Genomic DNA, 13,954 nt, shown 5'->3' on the forward strand with positions numbered 1-13,954 from the left:
AGTGAAACTAAAAGAAAGTCACATGGAGAATGTTTACTCACACTCACCTTCATATAATAAGATATGGGTTTTAGAATATTTATTTAAAGTTGTTCAAGGCATATTATTGCATTGGTACATGATCTCGTTACTTGTCGGTCATCGTGAGTTTCTGTAAGTGTGTGTTTCCCTTTAAAAGTTGTTGCCGCAAGGACTTGTGGGTCAGCATTATCTCGTCTCCTTTGGTCAAGGATGCATCAGTGTTTCCGAGGCTAAAGGAGGTATATAAAAAAAGGAAGCAATAAGTCTCTTTTCCTGAGCTTAAAGACAACCCGGACGCTTTTTTATCATGGTTACCACTTAAACATTTCTGGGGGTGAAGGAACAGTAGATAGTAAAGGAAATAGGAGGCACTATTTGGACACAGCCCCGGACAACTTCTTCTACTTCATAAACTCTTAGCGTTATTAGCCTCATGCTCCGTGACGCTTGCCCCCTTCAGTTGAGGCAGTGGTACTGGCTGCCTTACCTCATGCTTTTTAGGCCGGGCTACCAAACTCAAAACGCCAGTCACTTTGTTCTTCTCCTTCTTGTTGTTGTTGTGTACAAAAGTTAAAATCACTATTCCTCTATTATTTGTTAATGGACTGGTCTGTAATTTGGTAGGTATAATCTATGAATGTGCATACATCAAAGCTCAGAGCCTGATTTTTGATTTGGGGCCCAAAAAGAAAAAAAAAAAAAACGAGAGTCGATATCTTACCCCAACCGCCATTTCCGGTAATTTCCAAATTTATGGGAACGTAGTTGTGTGATATATCGTTTCAATTATGCCTAGCACAATTTGATTAGGGGCCCAAGGGGCAATTTCCGTTAAAGTAGTTTTCTCATTTTTTTGTGAGTCAAATATTACGCCAGTTGGTGGTACCAAATCATTGACACATACCAATATATGAATGGGGCCCATTACTCCGTATGTGCCACGGGGCCCCCATTCTTTAAATGACGGCTTGAATCGGGCTGTAATTTGACATGGACATTCCATCAGCCAATATCAAGAGCCTCTCGGAGACCTTTTTGAAAGGGGTGGGACCCCTTTTCTAAATTTATCGGAACATAGTTGTGTGATATATTGTTTCAAAGGCAATTCAACGTAGAATATGATTTTACGTTGCAAAATTTTATTTGTTTTACTCGGTGGAACCAAGTCATTTCACTGAATTCCAGGGAAGGTGGTGCGTGTTATTTGGCTTGGAGATGTACCGCGGGCCTGGCCGTAGTTCATCAGAACTTGTTTAGTGCAGTTTTATGTGAAATCAACAACAGAAAATATGTAATAAATGCACGTGAAATACATTACCAAAGTGAGGACATATAATAAAAGTTACACAGTGTTGTTATTTTGCTATTTCACTGCACGGGTGTTCCAAGTTAGAGGTTCCATGACAATTGAGCAGCAATTCAACACTTTAAACACCCCAAAAACTTTTAAGCAGATGTTTGGAGGCACTTTGGCTTCAAATGTATGCACAAGCATTTATTTTCACAAAAATTCAGTAAAGATCTGTGGTGACATATAGTGTTGTCAGGGAAATGCAAACCTTTACAAATAAAGTTCAATGACATAAACATGATGCACTTTATTTTGGCTTTCACTTTCAGTGCATTTGAGACACTGCATTTGGAATATTCTGTAGATCTGCTGACTGCAAGTTTAAAGCTAACATTATGTTGATTTGTTGATTTCAGCACTTCATGATTCATGGATTTATGTTGACTAAGAATATTGCGATTTGAGCTTTTGTGTATTCTTCATGCAAATTTAGTTTTCATATACATTTGTAACCAATATTTACTGTATGTACACTTTAAATCTCATTGATTTAACATTTATTTATTTATGTATTTATTCAGTTTATTTCCGACATGGTTGCATTCACAGTTTTGTTATTCCTTTTTTTTTTGTACATGCCGAAAGAAGCAGTTTGCTTATCTAAGTCCCGTCCCCTGTTTTGTACACAGAAAATTTACATCAAAGCTTGTCTCTCTGGTCAAACAGTCTTAGGTTGTTCTAAACACAATTAATTTTATTTTATTTATTTTTGTCCTTTTTTAAGTAGGATTTATTCTCATCTGTAGTCAGTGTTGTCTTTTTTCATTCCTCCTCTCCATCGTTGTTCGTGTCGTCCTTGTTCCCTGCAGATTTCATTCCTCGACTTTGTTTACGTTCCTCCAGTTCAAAAGAAAACTTCATTGTCTTTCGACGTTCCTTGTTTTGTCTCTGCATCAAGGTTATTCTAGCTGTTAATAGCTATTGACAGTGCTGTGTTTTCCAATGTTAGATTTAACCCTTTCTCGTATAAACACATTACTATGTCTTAGTTTATAAGCAGTTTGTTTGTATATGAAACGTTTTTGTATTTGATATGGGAGTGTTTTAAGTGAGGCCCTAAATGCAAGAATTTGTGTGTTGCAGTGTTATTTCTTGCAGTTTTAGGTATTTGGCCTTTTCAATTAGTTCGTTTGTGTGTGCGTTGTGTGGTGCTTTTTTTTTAAGTTTAAATAAAGGTTCAAGATACGTTTTGTAGGTTTTTCCCCAGATTTCTGAGCAGTAATTTAAATTAAAAGATTAAAGATTAAGATTAAATCGGGGTTTTCACCTTTAATTGGCCATGTAATTAATGGAATTCGTCCCCTGCATTTAACCCATCCCTGAGGAGCAGTGGGCACCTGGGGAGCCGTTCAGGGTTAAGGGACTTGCTCAACATCCCACAGTGATGGCCCAGGTGAGGCTTGAACCGGCAACCCTCCGATTATAAGCCTAGCGTCCCTAACCACTACGCCACCAGTCCATAGGATGTAGTTCTGTTTTCAATGTTTCGTCTTTGAGGTTTCGTATCATCTCCTTGACCTCTTCCAAACCCGGATCAGGTTCTGTAGGGCCTGCATGTGGTTTTTAACCATTTTTCTTTTCGTCTTGGGCCCAAGTTTTATTTCTCAGGCTGTCCAGCTGCAGCTGTAAGCTGTTAATCTCCCAAGGTCGTGTTATCGGAGCGAGTGAACACACGTCCTTTCTCTCCGAAGACCAAAGACGGTGTTTTACTATTACTTATAAGTTATTTCTATCAACCGTGGCAGCTCACTGCTCCTCAGGGATGGGTTAAATGCAGAGAACAAATTTCATGTACTGTATGTAGTTCTAGATATGTGACTATTAAGGTGATTTATCAGCTCCCTCTTTATCCTTATTCTTGTTTTTTGAATTATGTCAGAACATCACATTATAGCATTGCAGAATCGTGTTTTATTGGGATACTTATTCTGAAGCACTTGACAATTCCAACCCTAATAGATATACATACCTCAAAAGTAGTTACAACACTTTGTAAAGAGCAGTCTTCAATCTCTTCTTAAACTGATGTATCTCACCATACATAACTGAACATTTTAACCTTTCATTCACTAAACCCACAAAAAGAAGTAAAAAAAACTTGTTCTTGTCATTACTATACTTACTATTTTAGATCAAGGTCACCAGCCTTTCTGATACAGAGAGCTACTTCAAAGCTAGTGAATAGCCCAAAGGGCTACCAGTTTAAAAAGTAAAATAGCGAGTGCGATTTCCCTGGTTTAATTCTATGGGACATGCGCATGATACATTTATTTGTTGTTTCTTTTTCACTCATTTTTATATTTTTTTCATTTGGTGCATTTTTCTGTACGTTTTTTGGAGTCATTATGTGTGTTTTTGTATCTTTCTGGTGTCTTTTTGTGCATTTTTTATATAATTATTTTTTTTGTTGCCATTGTAAAGATTAAAGATTAAATTGGGGGCTTTCGCCTTTAATTGGCCATGTAATGTTAGTACATTAATGGAATTTGTCCTCTGCATTTAACCCATCCCTGAGGAGCAGTTGTAGTGTGATTCTGGAGTCATTTAGTGTATTTTTGTATCTTTTTTGGTGTTGTTTTGTGCATTTCTGTTGTAATTTTGTGTGTTCTTTGGTGAAGGAGACTCTGACCACGTCCCATGAGAGCACACTGAGCCACGTCTGCTCACAGTTACAGGCTCTACACATATGATGTGGAGCTCCATGAGAGGAACGCTGCTGAGGCTACCAAACAGCTCCAGGAAAAGGATGCTACCATCCACGCCATGGAGACCACGTATGGAGATCTGCAAAAGTAACATCTCACTCTAACCAAGGTCGAGGAGAACCAGCAATGGCAAATGGATCTTCTGGTGAAGGAGAACGCTGAACTGAAGGAGCTCGCCCATGATGGACAAACAGAAGGTCAAGAAACAGAAGGAGCAGGACAGAGAAGAAGAACAGGAAGAAGGATGGAAAACTAGGTTTTCTGAGAAAGTTCTTCAGCTGTTCTGCTTGGTGCAAAGTGTCGGAAAGAATGGATCCTTCATTGTGTGGAAGGTTCCATTTCTCTTAGTTTTATCCTTAGTTTTTCATTCTCCTGTTTAATGTGCTTTTCTGCTTGTTTGTTTTGTGTGTGTGTGTGTTTAAGTTGAGAAAAAGAAGATTTAAAGAGTTTTCTTGGGTTTTCTCTGGATTCTCCCACTATAAAAAATCCATTGTCTTTAAAGCCAAACAAGGCAGATGTATTTGTGTCGGAAATTCAACGTGCTTTACATGATTTAAAAACAATAAAAATGATAATAAATCTTTCTATATGGATTTTCTATAGACACTCAAAGCGCTTTACATTGAGGTGCATTATTCTTTCACTCCACACACAGTGGTGGTAAGCTACAAATGTAGCCACTGACAGAGACTGAAAGAGGTGAGGTTGCCATAGTGAACCATCGGTCCCTCCGACCACCACCAACACTCACTCACACACTACATTTACTTGGCAATGAGGGTAAAGTGCCTTGCCCAAGGACACAACGACAATGACTTGGCTAGACCGGAATTCAAACCCCCAACGCTTTGGTTATTTATATATGACACATTTTTGTTTATATATGTTTTTCTTTTTTATTCATATTTATTTTGTTTTCTCACAGGAGTTAAAATTAATATTTTCAAAAAAGATTTATGAATATTTTTTTTAAAAACGGACTGTGGAAAACAGAATTTGGACAAAAATAAAATGTATTTTATAGGGCCTTATATGGTCCTCCCTAACCTCTTTATCCCCCTGTTCTACATGAGCTTTCATGGCTTTGACACAGACATCACTGGGAGGTGGAGCCACGAGCAGGAATTTCTGGAAACACAAGAACAAACGTTAACACAAGAGGCGACTCAAAAAACAGAATGAACTAAGACTCAGAAAAAACAAAACACAAACAAATACAAAAAATGCCTTCTCAAACACAAATGACCAAAAAAAAAATCAAAACAATGATCACATATACACAACATAAAAACAAAAGGACTCCAAACACACACCAAATGAAAACAAAAATACAAAAAATTGCTTTTAAAAAACACAGAAAACTATCACATATACACATAAACCCTTTGTTGTTTCCTGTATCAATTCTCAGCCTTATCATTATTCTTAAGGCTGAACATGAATGTTGTTGATGTGACCCATCGTACCATGAATCACATTTTTGTGGCCCTGCAGTGATACAAGATCCCCATCTCTGTTTTACTGTCTAGTCCAGTGGTTCCCAATCTTTTTTAATCCCATATACCCCCTTCGCATTTAAGTCCAATCATGCGTACCCCCTCTTCCTATAGTAAACCTCTGCATAATTTCATATGCTTTTTCATTTGTAGAACAGCGTGCTCTCCTAAACCCCTAACTGTGTCTCAAACATTGGTTCTCTAAGGTTTACTCTACAAAATCAAACCAATGAAGAGAATTTAAAGTGGAATTTATAAAAAATAAATACCACGCAACTTTTACGTGATTACGTCAATAGTTAGTAAATACGGTCTCCTTTGTGAAATTTAACTGATTATTGTCTTCTATTCTGAGGAGTGTGATACAATGGCTTCTACAATATTAAATAATTCGGTTTCAATAAATTACAAAAAAAAAATAGTATTTTATTGAGCAATATTACTGTTATTTGGAAGTAAATTTGTCCAAAAAATAGTCTAAACAGGAACTAGGAACATTTCCCAGATTCACTTTTCCGTTATTTTTTTTTTTTTTTTAATCTTTCCAAGTGCTCCCTGCAATGTACTCCTGTACCCCCTGGGGTACACTTACCTCTGTTTGGGAACCTCTGGTCTAGCCCAGTGGTTCTCAGACTTGGCTCAAGTACCCCCCTTTCTCCCTACAGCATTTTGCTCAGAATACTGTGAATATAGATCATAATGATGGAATGAATGAGTGATAACACAAATATAATTTTGCAAATAAGTGGAAAGAAACAGTATTTAGTGTCTCCTGAATGGATCTAATTTTATAGTTTTTAATCATTTCCTGTCATCTCATGCCTGGTGTGGGACAAATACTGAGTATTGTATTTTCAGTTTGTTTTCTAATCAAAATGATTTCCATCATCATTATTATGGTTATCATTTTGTAACTAAAAATAAACATTATAAAACCCTATATTTTTAATTCTTTGATTTGTACATTTTACCCTTTTTATTTTATTTTTATTTTAAATGAAAACAACACACACTCTTAACAACTGTTTTTCTATACTTTCACTTTGTGAAATATAAATCAAGTTTAACTAAAATGCAGTGAAAGGAAATATATGTATCTGAGCTCAAATATGATCAAAAAATAATTCTAGAAAAAATGTCTTTGGGGTCACCAGAAATTATTGATTTCAACATGGGGTCATGGTCCAAAAAACAAAGAAAAAAAAAAGGTTGGGAACCACTGCACTTTAAACTGTTTCTTTCCACTTATTTACAAAATGAAATTTTTTCAAATGTTTGTTATCACTCGTTCCTTCCATCTTATGTTCTATAGTTAAAAAAAAGAAAAGAAGAGTTTAGTTATTAATGGTAATGTACAAATGGAGAAGAGTGATGATAAATATGTTAGTATTGCTCGCTCTCCCTCACACATTGTCTCTGCTATTAAATGATTTCATGTTGAAGTCTAATAATATTCAGCACCTTTTCTTTAAATGGCTTCCCCTGTGCTGTACCTTCCCACCCGGTTCCTTGCCGTGGATCGCGGACCCTGGTGCGTCACGGGTAGGTGTCCAGTCCACACCACCACGGGCTGGTGGCGCATCACTGTGCTGTGAGGCGTGTTTTCACGCGTCACCAGTGGGCGCTTCTTCTCTTCTCTTCTCCTCTTCTCTCCTCTTCTTTGCTCCCTCCGCACAAAGAGGAGCTGAGCTTGGAGATGCGCACAGTGTGAGTCTGCGCTCTGCGTCCTACAGCTCTCCGCATCACTCGCTGTGGAATCTTACCGGATAAGGTCCGGGCACAAAGTGTGACGCCCATATTCGTCCTAAAAACACTTGGATTTTTTTTTTTTTTAATTTATTTTTATTTGTATTTTGTAATAACATTTTTGTTTTATCCTTCGAGCGGGTGGATTGAAGTGCAAAGCGCAAATCAGAGCTGGAGAGCTTTTTCCATCTTCTTCTCCTTCTTTCTTTGAGCATCAGGAGACGCACATGTGACGGATGCTGGATTTACAATCAACCTGTTTAATGAAGAGGAAAAAAATCTGCGTCCCAGGAAGAAGTAAGCATGATGTTCTCTGCATGTCATTTTTACGAGTTTACAGCAACAACTTGATCTAATAGTAAAACACAAGCCCCCCCATCAGTGATCCTGCAGAGATGACTGTGTGTGAAGTGGCCATGCAGCCTCAGTGAGCAGCATGCTGATAGTGGGCACACATGCATGATGTGATGCTTGATCGCGTTTCTAGACGAGCCTCAAATGGCTTGAATGGTCCAACTGGGAATTTCTCGAGGCTCATTTCTTTCTCATCCAGGGAGTAAGTCCATATGGTGCTGCTCTGCTCATCCACACAGAGAAACAGCACCAGGAGAGAAAACGCTTTTCTAACTTAACTAAAGCATTTATTTTAATCGCTGCTGCATTAAGGGAGAAAAGATCCAGCTTCATTCTGTTATTTTCTTGTCGTTTTCAAACAAAATCTCAAAAGGCTTCAGATAATCAAGCTCAAGGGTGCATACTTATAAAAATAATCTCAACTGCTCAGTTCCAGCCTTATATATATATATATATATATATATATATATATATATATATATATATATATATATACATTTTTTTCTCTCCTCTAATCAAATATTTGCCCAGCACTGGTGTGCACACAAGTCATTTTTCCCCTCCCTCCCAAACTGCAAACAGAACAGTGAAAGAAAAACGCACCATCTTCAAAGTATCTTCCTATTCATCAGGGACGGTAATGGTTCCTCTCATCCATTCATGTTTATTTATACATCCGTAGCACATCTTTGGAGAATAACAACAGCAGCCAAATGAGAGGTGAAACATGTCTTTGAAGCCACACACTGAATCGTCCCATCACGCTGTAATATCCTACCTGGCAGAGCGAGGAGGAGTTTTGTTGTGTGGCACCGATTGATTTTCAAAAGCCTCTTTTGATTGAACTAAAGTGGCAATTCCATTGTGCAGACAGTCTCATTATCATTTTTGTCCAGTTTACTGTAAAAATGATTTGAATTGTCTTTGAGGGAAACCAACAGTAAAAATCCTGCCTGTGTGACTCATGCTTCTTATCCTTGACCTATGTCATGTGCTTTGCGGCTGCATGGATTCAGCGTGAGGTCCTGGGGATGTGCCTGGATGATGATGGGGTTGAGAAATGGTTCGCTGCCCTCTTCTGTTTTAAAGGCACTTTACTCTCCTGGCCCCTGCATCAGGCAGCAGCTGAAAGGAGACCGTGGGGGTTTGACGCCTGATTGGAGTCACTAGGGACATCCCACTGTCTTCCAGGGGATTGCGAGGTTGTTCATATATAGAAATACACAGCTGGATGTCTGCAGAGAGTCCTGGGCAGATGTTTCCGTCTCCTGTGGTAAAGTGATTTGTTTAAAGAAGCCAGAGAAGGTCACAAGGGATTTAAAAAAGGACATTTTTCTTTGTCGTTTGAGTGTGAAATGCTGTCATGTCCCCGACTTTTACTTGACTGTTATTTTTTATGCCTCTTCTTTTCTTTCAGTGTTTCCATCCTTAAGCACTGGGATCTGACCTCAGCTATCAGTTGTAACCACGCTTTCAATGTGACATGTCAGTTACATCTAAAAGGAGACCTTTTGTCCTTTCTGCCAATAAGGCTACAGTTAAAATGTCTTGAAATAATCGGTTGCATTAATTTTCTTTAAGTGTTTTTGTGGTTGTGGTTAATGAGAAGCTGTGACATGCGTCACAAAGCAGCTGATTTTATTGTTTTCTCACATCACGCAGAAAAGACAAACCTTTGTGTCTCTGCGTTTAATTTTATTCTGAAAGGATTCCATCTAAAGTATTGGAACAATAAGGGTTTTTTCCAATAAAGCCAACCTTGAAATAATAATAATAATAATGCATCAGTTTTATATAGCGCTTTATCATAGACACTCAAAGTTGCTTTACAGAAATGCATTTTCTCTTGGTGAAGTATTTTTGTCTTTATCACATTTTTTTTATTCCCAGCCCAAATATTTTTATCTGAAGAAGTGCTGTAGCATAACATTATTCTTCTGTTCCAGACCAACATTTGCAAAACTTTCCAGAACTATAATATGAAAGACATTTATTAAGTGAGTTTTGCTGGAAAATTAATCAAAAAGGTGTGTGACCAGCTGTTATAGTTATATTGTAATGCACCTACAGGCGGTGGAACATTTCCAGCTTTTCAGAAATAATAAGCAGCATCAGGCAACACTAATTTCATTTTCAAGATCTCAAGTATCAAATCCTCGGGTTGTCACGATCTGATATTGATATGGGATATCGGTCCAGTATCAGCAGAAAAACGAGTATCGGATTATATCAGCCTGCATCTAAAATCTCTGACATAAGCAGACCATTCCAGACGCTCCAGAACTTCTTATAAATGGGTCAGTTTTTCTTATCCCTACTGTTCCTGACTATGGTTCTCTGTTTGAGTAAAATTGCTTGATCAAGCCTTATCTAACATTCCACATTACAAAATAATAAATAAGTATGTATGATTCATGCTGACATCCGATTAGATCAATATCAGCCAATACGCAAGGTTGAAATATCTACATTTTCTCTGAAGTGAAAAAGTTATATTGGGACATCTTTATCAAGAACATACAGTAATTATTGAAACGCCTCAGTGTTTGAATAATTTAGTCAAGCTGTAAAAGCAAACACTTCATTTTTCTTTAACTCCCTTACATTTAGTAATAAGTAGAGATGCACCAAAATGAAAATTTTTGACCGAAACGAAAATGAAAAAATCATGGCCGAAAACCAAAAACCGAAACATCAAAATAAATGATTACGCTAATTATTAGCCCCATTGCATTTGTAGCTCTGAATGTATACTAACTTTACTAAAATTAAAACATTCCAATTGTATAAATTAATAGCAATGTTTCAAAGAATAAATCAATCTAATATATCAAAATATTTATTTAGCACTGACGTTCCAACAATGCACAATATAAAGTAAAAAAATAATGTTTAGCTTGGCCCCACTCATACATTAAATATTATTGTACAGGCCTATAACTGACTGAGTCACAGTAAATATGTTCTCTCACTGAAACTCAAAGTCACAGAGCGTGTGCGTCTCTGTGTGCTATGATTGTGTCGTGTATCATTGATTGTGTGTGCTGGTTCAATCCCATCCAAGTAGTGATCTTTATAACGTGGACCAAGTACTGTCGTGATGTAATAAAGAGGATCTCAGTGAAACGTGCGCTGACAGACTGAGACCACAATCTGCTGCTGATACGTAGCTACGCGTCAGACTGCCGCGTGGTCCGTGTTGACGGCGGGTGACACGTAACTACAATGTGGGCGTGACACAGAAACGTAAAACACACTTACCTGCCCCGTCAACTCTGCTCAGAAGACTTTAGTGCTCAGATGTATTGAAATACAGACGCTCCGTGAAACTTGGTCCGTTTCCAGACAAGCGTGTGCCCTGTTTGCCGTGTCATCACAACATCCTGTTTTCAGTGAGAAAAGTGTTTCGCCGTAAACCGAAAATCCACTCTTCGGCCATTTTTGGTGGCCGGAATTTCGATGCATCACTAGTAATTACTTGGGATCTCCCGTTACAACTTTTTCACTTCTGATACGATACCAATATTGCAGCCTTGAGTATTGGCTGATATCGATATCAGTGCAAATCATGCATACTTTTATTACTGATTTTGTCATGTGGAATGTTAGAAAAGGCTTGATTATTAAAAAAAAAAAAAAAACAGACCCATTTATTATAAACCAATGGATTACTTATAATTAACCATTTAGATTAAGAACATTCTATGATTGAATAAAATACATGAAAAAATAAAAGATAAATATTAAAAAATAAATCCAAAAAAACAATATACAGTATATTATACTGGAGGTTTTAGATGCAGTCCGATAAATTCCAATATTCGTTTTCTGGCTGATGTCGGTCCGATAATTACTACTATCTTTTTGTGCGTGAGGCAAACTTAGTGTTTGAAACAAGCCCTCCGGCACAGGCTTAAACAAAATATACACTACTTGCTTAACACAGGCAAGTGATATTAACATATGTGCCATAGAATTTTGCTATTAGCTTGGATTACGAGTTAGATAAAAAGTACTTTGCTCACTCTCACCTTAAAACAGTGGACTCTTCCCCTCCGCTTCTATTTCCTACCCTGACTCCCTCTTCCCTGTTCAATTCCCCCTCACCTAGGTCTCACACTACCCTCTCTTTTTATATCCTCCTTTTAATAAAGTGCTTCTTACCCTTCCTTAGGGAGGGCTGGTGAAAATGCATTCATTTATTTAATTGCAATAACAAAACATGCGCTCCATGTAGTGTTGACCTTCTACAGCATGTGCAGACATGCAGTAAAAAAAAAAACTCTAAAAACCTTACAATTGCAAAGTCTTTCTTTATAGAAGTCACGTACTCCTTGTACTAGTTATCTATCCATCCATCCATCCATCCATCCATCATCCATACATTTTCTGACCTTCTTGCTCCTCTTTTCAGGGTCGCGGGCTGTGCCGACTCCAGCTCACATTGGGTGGGTGTTAGGCAGGGGCTTGTTCTAGTTAGCTTCAACAAATAGTTAGGTAGCATGAGAGAGACATTTTATTTTATTCTGCCCTTAAAAGCATTCTCAAGCCTTTGCTTTCATACTGGTTGGATTGTTATATGGTAATTCTCATCTGTTTTGCATATCACTTGTATTGCCCACAATAAGGCTCATTAACTTATCTTGCTACATACTCAGAACCTGATTTTATAATCTCTGTCTGAATGTCTCACTTTAATCATGTAGAGCAAGCACATTGAGTTAGTGTGTGTAAGAAATGCTTGTAAACATGAAGGGGATTTTATCATCTATCATATACTTTGAACTTTGAATTGCATTAATTAGTAGGGGTGTAAATCTAAACAGTTCCATGATGATAAAATATGATGTTGATTATTTGGACAACGATATGATATCTGCCGATTTGACAAAGTCTGCCTTGGTTAGATTTTTGATTTAATTCAGGGGCCATCGATCTATTTAAGACAATTATATACTAATACTAATAATACACTAAGCAATTTTGATGTTTTGACCATTTTATTGCTGAAAGGAAAATCATACTTTTTAACTTAGAAAGCAGACTAAGTTTTACTTAGTTGATCACTGGTTTGAGTTTCTATTCATTTGATTGGATTTTTGTTTAACCAATCGATATATCGATCTAGATCAATTGATCGTTCCACCCCTAGTAATTAGATTTCGAAATAGCTTTACACGGTGCATATTCCGTTCACCCATAAACTCTAATAATTTTAAGTTTCTTGTTAAATTGTAGTGTAATTCAGCTCTTGACCTGTGAGGCAGCACTGTGCCAGAACAGGATTCATCCTGCCAGATACACACAGGAGGTAAATTATATCATCCTGCTTCCATTTGTAACAGTAAATCATTCACAAAGAAAAAGATTGCCAATTAAAACTGGGTATTTAAAGTTTTTGAATATGCTAATTTGCATTCAGTTCATAATTTCAGGGTGTTTTTTATTTATTTATTTTTTTTTAATAATAATAAAAAACAAATCATTTTCTCATAATATTTAAAAGGTGTTACTGCTTCTCTGATCATCAGACGGTCTGTTCATTTTTAGATAAACACTTTTATTGATCAAATTAATCACAAGACATTAATCAAAGTAAATTCAATCTATTATGGTTCTTCATCCCCATAGATTATGTCCAAGTGCCTCAACATGGATATCTAGACATGTTCTGTCCTGCAGATCAGGTATTGAAACCATAAAAAGTCATTACAGTGCATTAAAATGGTCTTTATATTTCTGTGACACTTTATGTAAAACTGGTGATTAGATTAGCTAACGAAACAAGTATTCCATTCAAGAACTTGGTGCGTTTTCTTCCCTTCTCACGCCAGTGTGAGCAAAGTGCTTAGGGGTTTTTCAGTGGCAATGAAGTGTTCAACATGACGTGTCCATTCACCAATAAAAACCCAATTGTTTGTAAAGCTGTAACATTTTGGTGGCATTGCTTTTCAACAGCAAATGTTTAGCGCTCATTTAACCCCTGGCAATATTATTTAGTTAACATAACCCATTTTCTTAACAATCTCATATGGGGTTAAGGTGCATTCAGTGTCTAACAGTCTTGGTTTTCTTGCGTTTCTCTTCAGGCTACAAAAGACGTGACTGCTAATGACTTCACCTATTTTGTTAAATGTATCCTGGCTTGTATGAAGCAGTCCTGCATGGTGCTTTCACTCCATCAGAGTAAATGAAGAGGAATTAGTCTGGGGTTCATTATGAATTCTTCATTCCCTGGCACAGAGCAGCTGTGGATTCAGATTGAGTCCGGCCCCTGGTGG

The 13,954-nt window shown here is 37.3% G+C and overlaps 2 protein-coding genes across 4 annotated transcripts in view; both read left to right on the forward strand.

Annotated features, from left to right (window-relative positions):
• Nucleotides 1-13,954, forward strand: part of LOC114464078 (hydroperoxide isomerase ALOXE3-like) — a 1,091,527-nt gene that overhangs the window by 163,729 nt on the left and 913,844 nt on the right. The gene's annotated exons all lie outside the window — the stretch shown is intronic.
• Nucleotides 7,439-13,954, forward strand: part of cntn3b (contactin 3b) — a 128,074-nt gene continuing 121,558 nt past the window's right edge. For both annotated transcript variants that reach the window (XR_003674144.1, XM_028448130.1), the window contains exon 1: nt 7,439-7,616. The gene's annotated coding sequence lies outside the window, so the exon portion shown is untranslated. The remainder of the gene's footprint in view (nt 7,617-13,954) is intronic.

The sequence above is a fragment of the Gouania willdenowi genome, chromosome 5, assembly GCF_900634775.1.
Source record: "Gouania willdenowi chromosome 5, fGouWil2.1, whole genome shotgun sequence".
In the NCBI taxonomy this organism is placed as follows: Eukaryota; Metazoa; Chordata; class Actinopteri; order Blenniiformes; family Gobiesocidae; genus Gouania; species Gouania willdenowi.